This window comes from Peromyscus eremicus, chromosome 8a (genome assembly GCF_949786415.1).
Source record: "Peromyscus eremicus chromosome 8a, PerEre_H2_v1, whole genome shotgun sequence".
NCBI lineage: Eukaryota > Metazoa > Chordata > Mammalia > Rodentia > Cricetidae > Peromyscus > Peromyscus eremicus.
In genome coordinates, this window is record NC_081423.1 from 23,017,591 (window position 1) to 23,033,752 (window position 16,162).

A 16,162-nucleotide genomic window follows, 5' to 3' on the forward strand; every position below is an offset into this window, starting at 1 on the left:
AGAATAATATATAGTAAGAGAAAAGTGAATGGTAAATATTAGGTAATAAGAAAGAACTGAGCAAAGGTGATAAAGGTAATAGGCATTTGACTCATGAAAGCTTATATAGACAATTGTTCTTCTTTTTTTTTTTTTTTTTTTTGGTTTTTCAAGACAGGGTTTCTCCGTGTAGCTTTGCGCCTTTCCTGGAACTCACTTGGTAGCCCAAGCTGGCCTCAAACTCACAGAGATCCGCCTGGCTCTGCCTCCCGAGTGCTGGGATTAAAGGCGTGCGCCACCACCGCCCGGCGACAATTGTTCTTCTAATTTGTCTCTGTCATGGATTTTTCCAGGGTTTTGATTTTTGTTTTGTGTTTTTTGTCTTTTAGTGGATCAGTGTAGCAGGCTTTCTTTTGGGCCACCAAACCAGCTCCCAAATCATGACATGGAGACTTATTATTAGTTATGAATTCTTGGCCTTATCTTCTTCTCATTTTTTGCTAGCTCTTATAACTTAATTTAACCTGTTTCTCTTTCATTCTGTGTGTTGAATTTTCATTCATACTCTTTTATCTGTCTGACTGTTGGTTGCCTGGTTGGCTGGCCCCAGGCATCTCCCTCTCTGTCTCCCTCTATCTATCTCCTTTTCTTGAGCCTAGATTCCTCCTCATACTTATTCTCTCTGCCTGTCAGCACTTCCTAGCCCTCTACTGCCTAGCTGTTGGCTGTTCAGCTTTTTATTAGACCAATCAGGTACCTTAGGCAGGTGAAGTAAAACAGCTGCACATCTTTACATAATTAAACAAATGTAGTATAAAAAATGTAACACATTTTTTACGTGGTTAAACAAATATAACACACCCTTACATAGTTAAAGTAGTATTCCACAACAGATCAGTGCATAAAAATATATTTAATAGTAGAAGTGTAAAATCCAGAGTGAAGGTCCAGAGCTTCAAAATGACTATTCTAACTTTATAGAAGTTCACTGACTTGCACATGTCATATGCTGCGCTATGGTTGTTTATTTGTTTTGTTTTTTGTTTTCTACAATTTTTTTTTATAAAAAAGTTTTAATTATAAAATAATTTGAAAACATTCCTCATGATAGAACAGCTATTGACCAATGTAGGTCAATAGAGAGGAATGGATTAAAAAAAAAATTTTTTTCAGTCACAAAGAAAGAGAAAATCATTCCATTTGCCTCAAAATGGATGTAACTGGAGATAATAGCGTTAAGTGAATCAAACGAGCCTTAGAAAAACCAAATATAGGGCTGGAGAGATGGCTCAGCCGTTAAAGGCTAGGCTCACAACCAAAAACAAGAAAAACCAAATATAACATATTCTCTCTCATTGTTCGTTTTCTATAGATTCATGAATCCTGTATATATGGCATGAAAGTGGAACACTGTCTATGGATACAAAGAAGACAGGTTAGTTGAGAAAGCAGCAAACAGAAGAAGGTATGTTGAAGAATATGTTTAAGATTCATTTGACTGATATTTTTGGGCTTGAGAATCAAGATGTCATTTTCGACATGTTTTGAACCCTAAGATCACAGTGTTCATGATGCTGAGGCATTTGTGGAGTAAATTACTCTGAAGTGAAAAGACACTGACAACACGCACCTGCCTGGGAGAAAGGCTACATGCCCTGTAGATTGTTTTTGTTTTCTTATCCCATGCTGAAATAACCATACTATCCTTGATTTAAGAAGAATCCTGTCATCTTAGGTACAAATGCACTTGAGAATAGGCCATGTGGAGTTACCTGTCTGTGCCAACCAAGAGTCCTCAAGCATACAGTAGTTGTTGCAGGTGGATATTGAAATTCTATCAGTGGTTTCTTCAAGTACATAATGCAAAAGAGGGGAAATATGATTTGCACCTGATTGCATTGGAAATCGGTAAGGCATGATAGACATGATTAGCTAGAGCGTTCATGTTTTTTATTCTACCTTAACATGTTTATCAGCTTACCAAGCCTTGTAAGTACTGCAAATGATGGGGCAACCAAATACCAAGGGAGAAATTCCTGACACAACATTGCTATGAGAAATCTTAGAAAACACAAATATCTAATACATAGGACTAATTTTAACCATGAAACACCACCAGGTCTGAGGGGTTTTATGTATCTTTTAAATAAATTACCATTAACTATAATGCTTGAGAATAGAAAATGAGTTCTTAGGAGACTCATTGCTTAGTCTTTGATTTTTATTTGCATAAATAAAGGACACATTGCTTTACAGTTTTTAAACTATGTAAGTTTCAAAAAGCATAACAAGGGAGATAAAATGTCCATAATCCTCATTTAAAATGTATTTAAAATTATGTTACATACAGTGTAACAAATGGCAAAATCAATGACTACAGGAGACAGAGCCTTCGAAATTGGTACTGACTGGGTTTATCATATCAGATAACAGACTAGTAGATTCTAGCTAACAGATTAGTCGATTCTAGTATAATTCTAGCATTTGAAAAGGGATCTTGGAAGAATAGAAAGACTTTATATTCCTAATTATTTAAAAAAGTTTAAATTAATGCCTCTTCACTCAAGAACAATATAATAAGACATGAGTAACATCATCACAAAAATAAATGTAGTAAAATAAATGGGAACCATTAAATTCATTATGTATTTAAATTGTGTATAGAAAATATAAATATTTGGTTTTCAAATTCAGTTGGAATTTTGCAAGAGAATGACACTCATTGTTGGAATTAGTATTCTTTGTAAATTAAATATCCATGACAACTTCTTCAAGTTTAAGAACCATCCTAGTTTATTTCTGTAGTTTCCAACTATGGCCTAAGGATCATACCTGGCTTACCACCTGTTTTATAATTAAATATTGTTGGAATACAGCCACACACAATTATATGTTTGTCATCCTTGAATATTTCTCCTTTCCTTTGAGGGAAAGGTCAAATAGTTGCTACATTGACTGTATGGCTTGGAAGCCTTACAGTGTGGCTATTATGGACATTCCCCAACCCTCAATCTATTTCAATTTGATAATCACATCATGACAGTATTTAATGAACAATGAATAGATTCTAGGTTTTATAGTAATCTTATGTTTCATAATTATAATATTATATGAAACCAAGAAAGCATACTTGAAAAACTTAAAAATGAAAGTGGTTTTAAGTAAAATACCACATTGTTGGCTGAACCACCACAGATTTCAATAAAGGATAAAGCACTGTGCACCAGACCAATGTCGGTAATGACACTTGTACTCTAGTTTATTATTGTGCTTAAAGTGTGGCAAGAATTTTGGATCAGTTCTATGCTTCAAAATAAGACAAGAGCAATGATTTTGCAGAACTATAGAAATGTGTTAATAGTATTGTGCCTTCCCCAAAAGGAGAAATATTTGTTCAAGAATGTTACATAGATATTTCCTCAAGACTGATTAAAGAGAGGAATAGAGGTTAACAAGACTCATAAGCTGTAGTTGGTTGTTTCCTTATTCTTTTGGCTCTTTGCTCTTTTGGGGACCCCTTACCTAGCTCCCAAATAAATCACACACAGAGGCTTTTTATTACTTATAAATGCTGTGCCTTAGCTTGGCTAATTTCTAGCTAGCTTTTCTTTTTTTAATAATTTTTTTTATTCATTTTACATTCCATCCAAAGATCCCCCTCTCATCCCTCCTCCTGCTTCCTTAGCCTCTCCCCACACACTGCCAAACCCACCCCCTGTCCCTAATCCAAAAGGTTAAGGCCTCTCCTGGGGAGTCAGAAAAGCCTGGTACATTCAGTTGAGGAGGACCAAGCCCTTCACCCCTGCATCAAGGGTGAACAAGGAGATCATAGGTAATGAGCTCCAGAAAGCCAGGTTATGCACCAGAAATAGATACTGATCCCACTGCCAGGGGCTCTTCAAACAGATCAAGCTACACAGCTGTCTCCTGTATGCAGAAGGCCTTGTCCCCCATCACGATCTTGACCCCCCCTCTCCTTGCTCACATAATCCCTTTCCCCTCTCTCTGACTGGACTCCTGGTGCTCTAGCCAGATTTTCTTAAGTTAGATTATTCCATCTATCTTTGCCTCTGGCTTTTTCCTTTTCTTACTTCTGTGAATCTTACTTTCACTCTTACTCTTTGGCTGGCTGTGTGGCTATGTCACTGTGTGGCTGGCCCCTAGCATCTTCCTCTCATTGTTCTTGCTTCTTGATCTTCCCTTCCCGGATTTCCCTCCTATTTCTCTCTCTGCCTAGCTATCAGCCATTCCCCACTAGATACAGAGGCCAGAAAATGGTGGCACACACACACCTTTAATCCTAGCATTCCAGAGGCAGAGATCCATCTGGATCTCTGTGAGGTCAAAGCCACATTGGAAACAGCTAGGCGTGGTAACAAGAGCCTTTAAGCCCAGAAAATGATGGCAGAAAGCAGAAAGGTATATAAGGCATGAAAACCAGGAACTGAGTTGGTTAAGCTTTTAGGATTTTGAGCAACAGTTCAGCTGAGATTCATTCTGAATGAGGACTCAGAAGCTTCCAGTCTGAGGAAAAAGGATCAGCTGAGGAATTGGCAAGGTGAGGTGGCTGTGGCTTTTTCTGCTTCTCTGATCTTCCAGCATTCACCCCAATACCCAGCTCCAGGTTTGTTTTTATTAATAAGACCTTTTAAGATTTCTGCTATACTGCAACACATCTTTGCATCATTAAAACAAATCTTCCACAGCATAAACTAACATAACATACCTTAAAATAATATTCCACAACAAGAAACTTTATGAAATTAAAAAGACTTAAGGATGTCATGAGACTTATGAGGTATAAGAAGCCCAAACCATTGTTATATAAGTAGTATCCCAGAGTATTGAGACCTGGTGAAACTGTCCAGCAGTTGGGCAAGGAGGACGAAGAGTGTAGCTTAAAGGAAATGTTATCTGAATTGGGATGGGAATTTTCAGGGATGCAGCTGTCGTTAGATTACTCGTGATCTATAAGGAAACCTTATTCATATATCTGTAAGTAAGCCCCATAAATATATTTGAACAATTAGACCTTTTATTTGCTCTGCTGTGGGTGTCATATTTGTTATGAATGTACATGTTAACCTGCTTTATGAAAAGTCATGAAACATTAGCATTATATCCAACAGATTATTACCAGTCTTAATCATATTGACACAAGTACATTATGATATAGATTAAATCATGAGAAGACATTTGATTTCCCAAAAGTAAATTGATAATCAACAAATACACATATGTAGCATGAATCTTTTTTCTTTTTTCTGAGACAGAGTTTCTCTGTGTAGCTTTGCGCCTTTCCTGGATCTCGCTCTGTAGACCAGGCTGGCCTTGAACTCACAAAGATATGCCTGCCTCTGCCTCCCGAGTGCTGGGATTAAAGGCGTGTGTCACCACCGCCCAGTGTAGCATGAATCTTAAAGAGTCTTATTAATAAAAACAAACCTGGAGTCAGGTATTAGGGTGAACGCTGGAAGATCAGAGAAGCAGAACAAGCCACAGCCACCTCACCTTGCCAATTTCTCAGCTGATCCTATTTCCTCAGACTGGAAGCTCCTGAGTCCTCATCCAAATGGATCTCAGCTGAACTGCTGCTAGAAGCCTAAAAGCTTAACCAGGCTATAGTTCCTCATTCTTATGCCTTAAATACCTTTCTGCCTCCTGCCATTACTTCCTGGGATTAAAAGCGTGAGTCACCATGCTTGGCTGTTTCCAGTGTGGCCTTGAACTCACAAAGATCCAGGCAGATCTCTGCCTCTGGAATGCTAGGGTTAAAGACGTGTGCTACCACTGCCTAACCTCTATGTTTAATATTGTGGCTGTTCAGTTCTCTGACCCCAGATAAGTTTATTAGAGAGCACAATATTTTGGGGAACACAATACCACCACACACATATATGAAGCCTGTCCTTGGATTCTTCAGAATTTAATGAAAAGGAAAATGTTACTTCTTTAGAAAATACGTGAAAAATGACTCTATTTATGTGGAATTCTTGATTTATTGAAGTCTATTGGGTTTTCAGTTATAAAAGAGTGAAAAGAGAAATATCCAAAACCATAAGTGATATGCTTTAGCAATTAGACATCACCTATAATTATTATTCTGAAGTACATTTATATTTATTTTCTGGCATTGAGTTTCATTTTTAATAGTTTTACTAAGTTAGTTAAATCAACAACAAAATCTGATTGTGATACAGCCCTGCATAGGCACCTGTATGGGTGTGTATGTACATGGAAAGCAGGGTAAGATTCCTAGACAAATTTGAAGAAAGGATCATTGTCTTGTTCTAATGAAAACAAACCTACTTGTTTTCATTCTTCAGGAGCAGTTCTTCTCCCTCACCTCTATGCTGCTTGTTGTACATTCTCTTTTCTTCTCCCCTTTCAGGTTTTACTTGTGTACACTTGCAAATAGGACTTTACAAGTATCCCTCTGAGAGTTACTAAGGAAAGAAAAATCAAAAAGTGATTATCAAATCACTGAGTGGTCTCTATATGCATAGGCAAATATCTGCCTTAACTTACTTGAAACCTGTGAGCTTGGAGTGTGCAATTTAAACAGTCACCTATGCCTCTCCTCAGTAGATGTTGAAGTCATATGTCTTATTGATTTTGGTGTATGTAGATTTATTATCCCCTAAATAAGAAATAAATGGATGGTGAAGCAAGGTTATACACTTGTTTAAAATAAAGTTAGTCAAAAAATGTGAAAGAAAAGTAATAAACTATGGTAGTAGCTACTGGCATTTAAAAATTTACAACTGATAGTTCTTTTGGATTTTCAATGGACCCATAGTCAATTATGCAGAAGAAAAGTCCATAAAATAGTAACATCATTTGAAGTTAAATGTAACTGCAATTGCTACCAATATAAATTATAATGTTGTTCGTTAAAGCCATTATTGTATATTGTCATTTGCTTATACAATTAAATATGTATTTAATCCAACCATTTGTTGGATGCTATAGAGCATATTTTATGCACAAAAATTTAAGAATTTCAAGCATTCAAAGATAAATAAAATGTGTTCAATTAAACAATCTTGTCCAGTCATTGACTCTGTGGCTAGCCTTTATTGTGAGTTGACTGAAATAATGATAAAAATCAAATTTGCTATTTCATATGACTTGTAAAGACAGAAGAACTTAATAAAAGTGAACAGAAAGCACATTTCTTGATTGTGAGGAAATCACACACAAGACTGCATTACACAATGTATTTCATCTAAAAATTTAATAGAAGGAAAAATCCACAATTCATCTCAGAAGTTGGTAATATTTGCACATAGGTTTATATATGTGTGCAAAGTAGTATGTAAAACTTGCAACTTGTATATGTTTGTGTGATTTGCTCAAAAAGCTAAATCCATATTCACATCTGGAGTTTGGTCAATTCTCTTCCACCACATCCACTTTTGTAGTGACTTACTCATCCTTAATATCAGTATTTCTTTTAATAATTTTATACCTATTTTTATGCTTGAATACAGGTTATTAACTTACTAAAGTCACATTTGAACCTGCAGAAACATTCACAGATTTACAAAGAATGGATGGTTAATTGTTCAGAAATGAAGAAGGCGGACTAACAAGACATAACAAATAGAATGGTTATAGCGAAGGTCATGAACTGATACATACAGCCAATGAGCTAGATCTCATGCAAACACGTTTATTTGAATGCTACAGTATTATAAATACCTATAATTTATAGTAATGGAAAACACTTTAAAATATCAAAAAAATTATATATATATATATATGTCTTTCACTAAAGTTTGGAAAACATGTGTACCACACCCTGAACAGCATGGTTCTGAAAATCCGACTGGAGCAATAAGAGAATGAAGAAAGGAAAGACACACAGACACATACTTTGAAAAGCTGTAATCAGATGGGCTGTGCTCACTCTGATGTAACAGCGTGTTACTATTTAAGTGTAGGGTAGAGGAGTTAGCTTGCCTTGGCAGGAGGGCCCTCAGGTGCCAGTTGTCCCAAGGAAACTGCAGTGGAGAGTTGTTTTGTTTGGAGACACTGATAATCTTTTGTAAATGCTCTTTATTTTGATCAGAGGAAGGCTTAGCTATGCTTCTGATCCTCACTCAGAGGAAGACTTTGCCAATCCCCACAGATCTGAGGCAATAGTCTTTGTAAATAAGAGACTCAGGACTTTACACATTATGTCATTGGTTCCTTCATTACCTGTGCATGTGAAACTCATATGTACTTTGCTTCGTGAAAAACATAATTTAATTACTTGTATTTCCTTTGGTGACGAGAAATTCTTTAGCTGCTAATACTTAACATAGTCTGTTTCAGATGCTCAGTTTTATCATCTACAAACAGTTATGCTTTTTAGTTGGCCTTTATTCAGCAAAACAATAACATCTGTCTTTTGGGAGAGTGAGCAGTGCTAAAGGACACATAGCTACAAATACATACAAAGATATACCACGTTTACTCCCTTCTAAGTAGAGGAGGGTTTCATAAATGTGAGAATTTGAAAAAGCCATTATAGTTCTTATGAAGATTTATTCTCTGCGTGGTGATTTAAAACTAAACTAGTAGCTGGATAAGGTGGCACATACCTTTAATCCCAGCACTCAGGATGCAGAGGCAGTTGGATCTCTGAGACTGAAGATAGCCTGGTCTACAGATCAAGTTCCAGGACAGCCAGAGCTACACAGAGAAGCCCTGCTCAATAAAAAAAAAAAAAAAATGAACAAACAAAAAAACAAAACTAAATTAGTAGAAAAATATGGGATAATTCACTGATAATTTAATCTGCTTGAGCTAAAATGCTTGCATGGCCAGGCCTAGAGCACAACACACATTCAACTAAGCCCACAAATGTAATGCTCTGTGCTGAGATCTCTTAACTATTAAAATGAGCCATGTTTCCTTATTGTTGGGGACACTTTCCATATATTGACTGAGACATTGTCAGCTGGAAGAGAGCATGGTAGTGGCAAAGAAAGTCAAGAGAATAAAGAAAACAGATTGGCAAGTGTCACTCAAACTCAGCAAAGCACAGTATGACACTCTACTTTGCAGCTTTTAAAAACATGTGCTCTAGAATGCAATGATTAATGGACGATGCCTGAAACTATACCAGGAGGCACAATGCTGACAGATGGAAGAGAATGGAGTAAAAAGATAAACTAACTGTATCTGGTGGTAGATGGAGATTACGAGGAGGATGACAGCTATATACAAAGTTTTGGGTAACCTCACTTAAGCTGATGAAGGAGACAAAACCAGAAAATATAGAATATTCATCGCTCGGGATGATTTTTTTTATAAGTCCAAATTAAACTTTCATAGAGATAAACATTTATGACAATTAAGGCTACAGCCTGAAGCATTTTGGCTCACAAACTAAGTGCCTTGGTTAATGAGCAAAGATTTCCATTCCTTTGCATGCATAAATACTATGAACAGAATTTATCATTCACTAAATTGTTTCTTCTTTTTCCCTTGCACTTCACCAGTGTTTGCATCAATTGTCATTTAACTGTGCTAAATAATGCATTGTCTTCCCTGTTGTATTAAGCTATTTCTATCAAGGCTAATGATTTTCTGATTTCTACATGCCAGTGGTTTTTGGCAGTAACAAATGGTGCCTCTCTTTTGCATGTTGCAAGTAGCTTAAGTTATATTTTACATACCCATTTAAGGGATCATTAGTTAAGTTAATATCCTTGCTTTCAAGAGTGACAAGAATTTTGTAAAGTATAGTCTAACTAAATACTACAATACTCTATAGTATTCCAGCAGCTAACAGTTTCTATAATTCAATGTAACTTTTAATAGACCATTTATTATATATCAATACTCTCATTCTTGAGAACTTTACAAAAAGCAACTGCATTTTGTAAACTTTAGAGACCAAGTTTCTTGAATTACAAAGGAAAATAAACTTTCTAGTTCAAAATCTGTTTCTCTTCAAGTATTTATACACTCCTTTTTTGTTTTTAATTATATTTCTTCTCTATACATAACATGGTTTAATTATGCCACAGGGTAGAGGGAAATTTGAAGATTTTTCTAACAGTATCATATTGTTTATTGGTTGACATATTAAAACCCTTCCTTGGCTAGATTTAGGAAAGTTACCAATAACTACAGTGTTGCTAAAATGAAAATGGCTTTAACATAACTGAAAGATGGTAAGGAGGTGATTCTGTACTCTGAGCAGCAGCCAAAGGGAAACTAAATAAGTTTTGTTCAGTTAAGTTTAACTATACATGGATATGTGTTGCCCATAATCATAGATAAAACATTAAACCAAAGAGACATGGTAGCTTTTTGTTAAGAGACATATCTAAATGACAATATGTCACTGGAGAATGGATGTATACTGATTAGTTTATATTGAGGAATCGCTAGCATCCCATGATCCATAAAACTTTTCTTTAATTATGTAGAAGTACACTATGCTGTTGGTATGATAGAATAGTCAGCCCTGGCACTTTAGCATGCCAAAGGGCTCCAATGAAAAAATTTAATGTCAAGGCTGCATGTAAAGTATCCCACTGATGGAGAATTTTCAACTAAATGTTATTTACTGATTTGTCTACTATTTGTCCCCAAAACATGGGTTCTTCTAGATATGAAAGAATGTGTCAGTGTATGAAATAAAGGAATAACCAGCCAGAGTCCATTGACATCATATGCATTTCACAGAACAAGAAGCCAGTTCCGTTTCCCTCTTGACTTAAGACTATTTGTGCCATGAGAAATGAAAATATCAAAATCTGTATAGATCAAACAGTATGACTGTAACAATTAATATTTAAATTTTTCCAGCTTATCTTTCATGTTTGTGTGAAGAACAAGCTGAAACTGAATGTCAGTCTGATTATAAATATTTTGGATGGTGCAGGAACATATCTAAGATGTATTCTCAGTACTTGAGCAGGAAGCTATCGTATTTAGTAGTTCAGGAGTAGTACACATAATCTCCTTATTTTATAGTTGTAATTTTGCCAAAATTTCTTCCTGCCACACTGATATGTAGGGCACTAGTAGATTCACAAGACAAGCAAGTCTAAGGGGGCCGACCTGATGTGTTAAAGTAATATAAGAGTAATTTGACACCAGGGTGGAAACGATTCACATATAATTTTAATGTAAAAGAGGAAAAGATATTTCCAGCAGGTTGTGCTTCATATTTAAATACCTCATAGTTTAAACAACAGAGGCTTGCTCTGAACAATGTCTAAGCAATGTGCTTGGTTTTATCACACATTTTAATTTGCTTTATGACTATTCCTTAGTTAGGGCATGTACCACAGTGTTCCAGGCATTTGATTTCCAGGAATATTTGGCTAACACTAATTGGTGCTGTTGTCTCTAATATACCTCATATACCTTACTAGAGTTTGTTCTGGAATTGGATTCAGCATTTTGGTTTTACTCTTTCCATAGTGAGTGTTTTGTGTATCATCGACCTGCCTAAAGTGATTTTTGTGGAAGGCTTATTTGTCAACAGAATTATTGATACTGCTAATAAGATGGAGAATGGAAACAAAGAGCAGAAGGAGGCAGATGCACCAGGCACAAGAAACAGGAGACAGTAACTACTTTTCATTCATGATTACACCACACGAGCTAAAATAAAGACAAAAAGCTTGTCTCCTTTAGTGTTAACTTCACAAATTTAAAATGTAGACTTTTTAAGGAATTATCAAAAAGAGAAAAATGTTGTCCTGGGTTGTATAAAAGAGTCTATGGGCTTTCAATCCCAATACTCAGGAAGTAGAGGCACGCAGATCTCTGTGAGTTCTAAACCAGTATGGTTGACATAAAGCGTTCCAGGACAGCCAAGGCTACACAGCGAAATCTTCTCTATAAAAATACATTAACAACAAAATAAATAAGCAGATAAACAGAATATTGGATTTGTGGCAAATTCTTACAAACATTTTATAGATGATAAAATGGCTTAAGACTCAGCCATGTGCTCAATAATTAGCAAACCCAACAGTTAGCATCAAAGCCAAATTTGATAGCTATCTCTGCCTGCCTAGGGCTCCTACTTAACCATATCACTATAATAGTACCATTTCCCTTCAAAATGAAATGACGTTTCACACTGTAAATGTCAGAAATATAAATACCATAGATAGCATTTTATCCATTAAGTTCAAATTTTCTTCCATTTTCGTTCACAGTACTTAGACAAACTTCTCTTTTGTATACCCTGGCATAAACGTTAACATGAGAAAATGTCTATACCAGATATATTAGCACATACTGAGAGTGCCAGAATCATGGAAGCCTAGTGGAGAGGCTCATGAGATCACATCAGGACAACCTGGGCTACATAGAGAGATCTATCCTCAAAAAATTAGACTGATTCAGTAATTCAGTGAGAAAGATACCATGGGCAAGTATTTTTTACAAACAGACATTTTAAAGAGTGAAATACACTTTTAACTCTGCTGTTAGTGACCACTAACTTTATCTTCATACTTCCTTGATATCTTTGAAAATGACATTATTCACTATGGTCTTGCTATTTCAAAACTGAGATAATCAATGGATTGCAGTTCAGTACAAATACCATTTTAAACATTCAAATGTATTCTTGATGTGGAGTGTGTATTTACTTAAATATTTACTTATGTGTTTATGTTTTCTAAAGCTTTAATTTTTTGTGGTAAGCACTAGTTACTTACAAAGGAACACATAAAATTCAAGTTTGTAGTGCAGGTATGTTTGTAGAAACATGAAATATGTTCAAAGAAAATTGTATCTGTTGTAGAATAGAAATGCCATAATACAGAAATATCTTTAATTTGGTAACATATTACCTCTGTTTATATTCTCAGTGTCATTTTGAAATTTAATCTTTTTCTCATCAACACAAAAAACCCTCTAATATTGTGACATATAAAAGATTATAATTGCTTAATTATTTGTGCAATATGGCAAATACATATTTTACACATATCAACAGAGATGTTATGTGGGATAAAATGTTTTCATTATGTGTTTGTTCTGAACAAATGTGCTTATATCTAAACTGAATCTGCTGTGCTGATAGAGAAAGGAATTATATCTATGGGTACTTAACTGAATTTATGTTTTTGATATTTCTATGTGTAGCCAAACATATCTATACTAAAGAAACAATCAGGTTACAGTTTATGTCCACTGCTAATTAGTAGCAACAATGCTAGTCTTCTTTTCTGACCACCTTAAATCCCTAATGCAAGAATAAAATCTGTAAATTTAAAAAAAGATACTTGTCCAACTCCAGTATGCATTACTAGTCATATCAGAATTGTTAAATCATACTCCTGTAGAAAGCCTGGCCCATGAGAGTGGTTAGAGTCCTTGTATGCGGTTTCTTTTTTCTTTTGTCTTATAGACTCCACTGCTCTCAAACTCACTTAGGCTTGCTCTTTCCTCCACCACCTTCAGGAAAGTTATGTAAATTTGTTGTGTGTCTTTTTGCTTTCCATTCATGACATAATTAATACATAGAATTTTAATCTATTAAGATTTACTTAAAGCCCTATGTCTTCTGACTTAAAAGTAATTGGTCCATCTCTACTGTTACCAAATGGCAACACTCAAGATTATCCATAGAATTCTCCTGTTGTGCTTTGGTTAGCCTCAAAATCAGTAATGGTAAATGTTTCCTTTCTGATATTATTCATGGGTGTATGTGTGTTATATCTTTTGGTATACTCTGATTAGAAATTTATCAACTTAATTCATATTTTTATAGAATCAGTTTCTGGCTTTGTTGATATTCCACATTGTTGATTTATGATGGAATTTTGGTGCTATTTTTTCAGATAAGTTTTTTAGGTTTAAATTATAATTGCTTCCATAACTGTGGTCAGGATGTACTGAAGACAAAAAAAAGGGGGTAAGTGGGACTTTGAAATAGTCTTAAAAATTACATAATGTCTTTCTATATTTTTTCTCTCAGCACTGTTTATGTTGAACACCAAACATTTTTTAGATTATACTTTTAACATTTTATACTTTTTTGTAATTAAAAATGCTTAACATAGCTTGAGGTTCCTTTGCTTTTTTAGATGTGTGTGGTTAGCAAATCAAGTCTTTGAGGTGTATTTCCAGTTATTTTTCAGATTCTGGTTTAGTTCTATTTTGTGTTTGAACACAAACATTTTATAATAAATAATAACCTTCATTAACTTTTTATGTTTATCAGTGCATAGTTTATGGTACAGAATGTAGTCCATCGAGATATTCCTTCTTATGAAACAAAAATGAATTTATTGGAAGATAGTTTGAGTGTATTGAGTTTTATGTATTATTGTTGTTTTAACCTTTAAGAATTTCATGTTTGGGATTGGGGATTTAGCTCAGTGGTAGAGCGCTTACCTAGCAAGTGCAAGGCCCTGGGTTCGGTCTTCAGCTCCCAAGGGGGAAAAAAAAGACAAAGTAACAAAAAAGAATTTCATGTTTACACAATTATAATTATAACCACCCTCCATTTTACACCCTCCTGGATTCACTCCACTAGTGCACCTTCCAATTTCACATGGGTTTTTTGTTTGTTTGTTTGTTTTTTATAACTCACTAAGTCCATTTAATGCTGCCCACATATTCATGGGTATGAAGTCATCCCACTGGAGCACGGTCAGCCTACCACTATATTTTAGTCGGGAATGAAGAATTGATTCCAGTTCCTCTTGTATGCTAGGCAGTAATTGGTGAAATTTCTTACATGCTTGAGCTGAATGTAAATTCTGTTGTTGTTGATATTTGTTTATTCTACAAATATCATTCAGATCAAGCTGAGTGACACACACACACACACACATACACACACATATATATTCTAAGTTGTTTTGTCTTAAAGCTAACACAATCATAACATTACTTTTAGATATTCTAAAGTATTTGTGACTTACAGATGAAAATAATTACATGCATAATTGTATAATAAAATACCATTCAGGATATATTACAGTAACAATGGCAATAGCCTTGAAGTTGCAATACATATTGAAACAGTACTTCGTAAGTTCCAATTCGAATACTTGCCTCTAGGAATCTGAGCTTAGTGAGGAAATTAAACACTTCCTAATTAAAAATATTAATTATTTTCTGAGATGAACAATGAAGGGAAATGTATTACGATGGAGTTAAGAAATGATACCAGAATAAATGACTTTATTTTTCTGTTAGAACCATCTTCATTGGGCCCTACTAAGTCTCAGCACTTGAGCCTGGCCTGATTTCTCCTTTTGTGTGTTGTGTACATAGCTACTCTGCTGGGGAACCTCCTCAAAATGACCACTGTTTCCTTTGAGTCTTGTTTTCAGAATCCCATAAACTTCCCGCTTGGAAACCTCAGTGTTCTGAACATCTATTCTCCTCTATCACTGCCTCTAAGGTCTTGGAGGAACTTCTATGACAAAAAAGACCATTTTCTACACAAACTGCATGGCATAGATGTTTTTCCTTCCACTGGCTTGGTGGAGGAAAAATATATATATATATCTCTTTGGTTTTGTTTGATCATTCCATAGCCATCTCGAAGTCTCTAAACTATGAGACTGTCATGAGTAGCGTGTGGTACTCAGCACTCATCATGGCCTCCTCAGTGGGTGCCTTTGTCCACTCCATAGTACAAATCTCCCTTTTGCTCCCACATCCCTTCTGTGAACTCAATGTACTTGATACTTTCTATTGTGATTACCCAGGTCCTTAAACTTGCCTGTAAGGAAATCTTTGCCTTGAACTCCTGATGATCTCCAACAATAGCTTGGTCACTACCCTGTTGTTTACCTTCCTGCCAGTATCTCACATGGTCTTCATGATGATGCTGTGGTCTCCAGCAGGAGAGGGCAGGAAGAAAGTCATATTTCTTATGAATTACTATTAGATTTTGTTCATCAAAATGCTGACTGATATTATGTTGTTAGAATCTTTTATATTTAGAGTCATGACCTGCTTATCTACTTGTATTGTACTTTGTTCTAAACACTGACAACTTGCCATGTTCTGAATCAATTTTTTAAAAACTTATACATATATTCATGTTTACTACTGTTTTCTTGACATTAATGTAAAATTATATTTCTCTTCATATCTTACAGGTAGTAATTAATTTAAACAACAGTGATTTCCCTATAATTCATATTATACATTTTAAATTTTTGCAATGTAATTTTAAATGATACTATAT

The 16,162-nt window shown here is 35.2% G+C and overlaps 1 long non-coding RNA gene across 2 annotated transcripts in view; it reads left to right on the top strand.

The window, feature by feature from the left end:
* Positions 1 to 16,162, top strand: part of LOC131915950 (uncharacterized) — a 73,582-nt gene that overhangs the window by 34,029 nt on the left and 23,391 nt on the right. For both annotated transcript variants that reach the window (XR_009380477.1, XR_009380476.1), the window contains exon 3: positions 1,352 to 1,444. This is a non-coding gene — a long non-coding RNA (uncharacterized LOC131915950). The remainder of the gene's footprint in view (positions 1 to 1,351; positions 1,445 to 16,162) is intronic.